Genomic DNA, 6000 nt, shown 5'->3' on the forward strand with positions numbered 1-6000 from the left:
CATCCCTGAAAGTATTTAAAAGACATGTAGATGTGGTACTCAGGAACATGGTTTAGTGGTGGACTTGGCAGTTCTGGATGGTTGGGCTCAATGACCTTCAGGGTCTTTTCCAACCTGAATGATTCTGTGATTCTGTAACAGCCACGCCTGAGCTGAGGGGGAACATTTCTCAAAACCAGAAAACACACTCTGTGGCTCTGTGCAGAGGCTGAATTTCCCTGCCCACACAGATAACAACAGACGTTCAAGCAAAACAATTGGATAATTAGTTGGAATGAGGTTATATACTCCAGACTTCATTCACTCATCTCACAGCTTTAGTTGTCCTTAAGGTATTTACTGTATTACGACCAGGTCAATCCACCACAGAGTAGGAAGCAAAGGACAGTCAGACCACCTGCAGGGTCTAATTACTTGTTTTATGGTCTGGGTTTTGGAGTGAGCTCCTGTTCTCTCAGTGTCTCCCTCAGAAGATTTATTTATCACTGCTAAACCCAACAGGCAGTCCACCAGTGCCTGTTTATCCAGGACCAACAGAAATTTTCCACATGAGGTCCACTAATCCTTTACATAAACTCGCATGACTGAACATATAAACAAGCATCCCAGAAATAATAATTGCCAAAAAGATTAAGAAAAACATTATTTAATATTTTTATGCTATATTTGTGACTTCTACCTACTCTTTCACCTGGAACTCATCCTACCCATTCAGGTTAGGAGTTCAAAATTTTGCAGTGTTTACTACCAGGACTATCTAGCAAGATGTAGAAAAGTTTTGAAAGGTGGTAAACCACACAGCAGACCATGACTCTATCCAGAGGCACAAGAAATATGTCATGTACTGGAGCTGGAGAAAGAAAGGTGAAGAGGGAACAAACACACTGTGGTATTCCACAACAAAAGCCTCAGTTGAAAGAATCTTGCTATAGTTCCTTTTATGCAGCTTACAAATTCTCAGCAAAACAATTTATAAATTGAATTAATGTCTTGTGCAAAGGATTCACACAACGTAAAGGGTGTTTTGTTGCCTTCTGAAAATAAAGTATCTTCCAGAAAAGCATGGCAGTGTAAAGCCTACAGGTTGTAAATGCAAGGACTATCAGATGTCCTAGGTATTATGCACCTAAATATTGTCTGTCTTTAAAAGTGAATTAAAACAGCATTTATAAAGATGGGAATTATTTTGTATCTTCTTTTTGAAGGAATAATTAAGTAACAGAAATCCGAGTGTTTAACCAGCAATTTGTAATCCAGTGTACTAATCCCTACAGCATGTATCCATCTGCTATCTCTTGATCTGTTCTCAGACTGCTAACGCCTCATATCTGAGACTGCTCCATTTGTACCACACCTGAGATAGGATGGGGCCCTTCCAGGCCCACTGTTGCTCTTGTGCATCCAGTAACACCAATCATAAGCATGTAACCCTAACCATGACACTAATAATTCAGGAATCAATTGTGCTGGCAGGATATATGCAAGGGATGGTAAGAGACCTCCAAGTGCCAAATCCCATGGGATATAGTGTCTGTTGTTTCTTCCCAGGGCTCCATGTTCACACCAGGCAGCAACATGACTTTTCCAGCCACCAGCAAGATTCTAAATGCACTGAGCAACAGTATGGAGGAACACATCATCATGTCCTCACTCAAGATTCTCAGGTGCGGGTATGCACCTTTATGCTGTTATCTGACTCATACCAGGGGATGTCCTCACTGTTCATCTACCTCCTCACATGTTGGAAAAGGAGGTGGACAAGTACTTCAATATTCAGCTGAGTGTCCCACCTCAGTGAAGCCCACCTGACTGCAGGGACCCCACAGGATCAGAAAAAGAGAGGAGACCCATCCTCTGCAGCCATGGAGCCTAGGGGGTAGTGGGGCCAGATGATTCCATTTCTGGTCACAGACTGGATCCCACTGTGAAACATCCAACACTCCCCATAGCCAGGGTACTACAGTGGGGTTCTGGATGACCCTTTAGAGTTGTCCTCAAGGGGAACTAGCAGGTAGCTATTGTATATTAACAAAATATGTCAATAATGAAAAACATTTAATAATTAATAATACAAAAAAGCCCCATAAAATAAATTGCAAAGCTCAGAGTTGGACAGCCCAAGATCCAATTTGGATGTTCTAAATGTGTGTCCCACAGATGAAAACAGTCACTTCCACTACCCTGTCTTCTCCTTGTAATATAACAAAATTGTGTTAAAAACTACAATGCTGGGATCATTTCTAACAAAAGAAGCAGAATATATTAATATATGACAAGCAGCTTCCTAAGCCCTAAAAATGAAAGGAGAGGGAGGAATGAGGGGGAGTACATCAGTTGTGACTTCTGCATGCAGAAGGAACATCTGGAAAACCAGACTGGAGGAATTAGAAAACTAAACAGCTTCTAGATAATACTGATAGGAAATGCAGGTCAAATTGCAGGGATATGATTAAGGACAGCAGAATGTTCCTGTAACAATTAAGGGATGTGCAAACAAAAAAAGTCTTTGGCTAAGGAGTGTACCATCCTGGGAAAAAAAAAAACAAACAAACAAAACAAAACAAAAAAATGGTTTATGCTGGAGCTTTTCAGCCTCAGCCAAAACACTGCTGTAGCACAGAAAAGCACATCAGGTGCAAGGCCACATCATGCTCACAAGCAACTGGGGACCATCTCCAGCTGCCAAGCAAACAAAAGACGTGGGACTGCCATTAAAAAAGATGAAGAATCAAGCACTGTGGATTTTATTCTCAGCTCTGCCACAGATTTCCTGCAGAACCTTAAGTTCAACAGGTTAGTCTCTCTGTGGCCATTTCCTCTTTCAACTCTTATCTAAACTTTAAAAGGAAGAAGAAGTTTGTGTCAATTCTATAACACAACAGATTGCTTTAAGAGAAACAAACCAAAACAAAACCTCGTGCCTTATCCCAACCCCTTCCGTGTTAAACTTATATCAAGCATCTCCCAAAACAGGGACACAGAGCTGATTCACAGTACAGCCCCAGCCTGATCACATCCAGTATCAGCCTCTCTGCCAAGCCCCAGGTACTTGCAGCAACTTGCCAGCAAGTTCATTGCTACCCAGTAAGAGCCAATCCCTCTGCCTGCTTCTCCCAGAGGTAGGATGCACTGTAAGGGCACAGCAGGCTCTTCTGAGCTTCTGCCTCTTCCCCCTGTCATTGTCCACAACCTTCAGAGTCATCAGCAGTCCCCACGTAACCTCCACAAACACTGCACAATGAAAACAACGGCCTGACCATGACCTGATCCTGACCATGATTTCTAAACCAGTTAACGTTTTTTTCTATGACAAATGCACTGAGCAGCTAAACTTCAAGGGACAGAGCGTCCACAAATTTTGTGCAAGATTGTGGTGATAACATACAATTGTAGAGACTACTTTCTTCTCAGTGTCTGTTCATCCCAGGCACTGGGTTCACTTCAAGGACTATCACACAGACCTCACTCACCGCATTTTTCAGTTTCTCATCTACAGCAACATAAGAGAGCAAAAGCAAGAGATAGGCTTTATCAGTTAAAGTAGTGGTACTGTTGTAGATGCAATGGTCTGGGGATATCAGCACAAGATGGCTTGCAGGGAGGTAATATCCTCTTTCAGCATACCCAGCACTGCTGGAAAAATGAACATGTTTTCAGACACACAAATTTCCTGCAGGTCTGAAAGAAAAGCAGAAGCAAAAACGTCTCTTTTACAAAAGTGCAGAAGTCCTAGCCAGCAGCCTGCCTAGTCTTCCTTACAATATTAGTTGGTCTAATTGAAGAGTATTGCCTTTCCAACTCTGTCACTTATTTGTTAAAGCCACTATGACACTTGACATATGCTGTGATGGCGATTCATGTAAGACATTTTCAATTATATTTTCTTTGTCCTGCCATTTCATGCCCCAAAGAAACAAATAAAGTGTCAAACTTGCACGTTAATCACACTGAAACAACTTTAATTTACTTTGATGTAAAAAATTGCCCAGATTTTTCAAAGGAGAGATGCTACCATGTGCTTACTTAGTTTGTTCCATTTCACTAAACAGACACTCTCCCTTATGCTAGATGAAAAGTTTTAGCAATGGCAAATGTCAATTTAAAATTATTTGATGCGAAAGCTAGATCAGCTCCCATTTCAGCTAGGCTGCAGGGAAAACAAGGCTAGCAGTACAGCCCCTTACTTCACAAAAGAAACCATCCATGCCAACACCCATGCTAGTGTCTTCCTCAAAGACACAGACAAAAAAAAACACCCTAAGATGTGTTTGCCCCCTGCGAGCATCACAGACTCTTAGCATATATCAATGCATAAACCCTCACTGGTAGAAATGCTGACTGGCTCCCTGCTCCAGCTTCATCTTGGAGACTGAAAAATAACTGCCACTAGGCACATATTACAGGGTCTACACTGATTAGACTTCCCTTCAGAACTAAGTGGTTTGTTTCTAACCCATCTAACAGAGTCAGTGGTATCTGCTGACCAACAAACTCTTCATTGCTGGGTGCTTCCCATGCAGAAATGCAGAGCTCCCATGCTTGTGCCTGCTCTGAAGTTTTAGATCCTCAGAGGCTGTATGTTACTAAGCAGAAAACCAGGACAGAGGATCAATGGGGTCTTTGGAATTTACCCAGCTGCATGAGGGCAATCACTGTCTTCCCACCCAGCCTTCTCCCTTCTCGCAGACCCTTCACCCTGAGCAGCAAGAGGACAGAAGAAGGGCACTGTGGAGAGCAGATGGTGGGAGCTCACCAGCCCTGCATTCAAAGGCACAGCTGAACCATCTCCATCTGGAGGCAGCATAAAGGAGAAATGGGTACCTCTCAACACAAAGAGCAAGTGTGGAGTCAGCCAGTCAACTTCCACTCACGGCAAAACCCAAGAGAGGAAGTGGAAGGAGAGTGGAACAAAGGTTATCTTTATCATCATGAGTGTGGAGAACCACAGAGGCAGCTGGACCTTGGCTGTGGCTGTGAGACACCCCATCTTTGCAGTGACACCCCACAGGAAGCTTTGGGATTGCTCCTACCTGGATCTGTCTCACCAAACACCTCACACCCTAGGAGGGCACTCCAAAATACAAGAAAGAGGCACTTGGTGGCTACCCCTTGCAGAGAAAAAAGCTTGAGTGAATGAGGAGACACCCAGCTACACCTGAAGAGAGGTTATGCACCCCTTCAAACAAGATGTGGGTAATCACAAACAGCCAGCATCAGAGACAGGTGGCAAGAAGGCAAATCCAGCCAGCTCTCCAGCCCACACACATCCCACTCTCAAAGAGATATTCACAGGATCTTCAGGCAGGACAAGCATGAGCATCTGGGCTTGATCCCCTGCCTGTGGGTGGAAGCCAGCAGGCCCTCCTGCAGAGGGTCTTGTCGCAGCAATTAGCAATGTAGCTAATTGTATGTGGCTTCCTTATATAAGTAGCAGGCTTAGCAGAGCAGATGCTGCACATGACCTCCAAATAAAATATGTGAGAGCCACCCTATATATCCCAGTGCAACCACCCCTCAAGGCAGGGGCTGGGGGAAGTAACCGCACATCCCAGAGGCAGCGAGACACACCTTCCTCATCCCCCAGCTGCTTTGTTTTCCCTTGTTAGGGTGAGGAAACTCCAGCCATGCCAAATGGCCACCCTTCCAGCCTACCAAGCAGCTTGCCCTTTTTGACTGGCCCACCTCCCTCTGCCAATACTTAGGCATTTGCCAAAGGCAGACATGTAGCTGAATACAATTCTAGTTTAGCACACATACTAAATGGCCACAGTAGGATCAAATGATCTTGAAACACTATGAGCAACAACCTATTCTAGGTGATCAATTCATTTTATCACAGCACGTTGACACACTGATGCCACCTTCCCACCGCAGGATCTGCACGCAATGTGCTAATGAACAAAACCAAACCCAAAGCATGACTGACCTATCAGGTTTTTTGAAACTAGAATGTTCTAAGCGTAAAACAACTACCTGCTAATTCTTATTAAAAGAAAAACA

This window comes from Chaetura pelagica, unplaced genomic scaffold, assembly GCF_000747805.2.
Source record: "Chaetura pelagica isolate M959 unplaced genomic scaffold, ChaPel_1.0 scaffold67, whole genome shotgun sequence".
Classification (NCBI taxonomy): Eukaryota; Metazoa; Chordata; class Aves; order Apodiformes; family Apodidae; genus Chaetura; species Chaetura pelagica.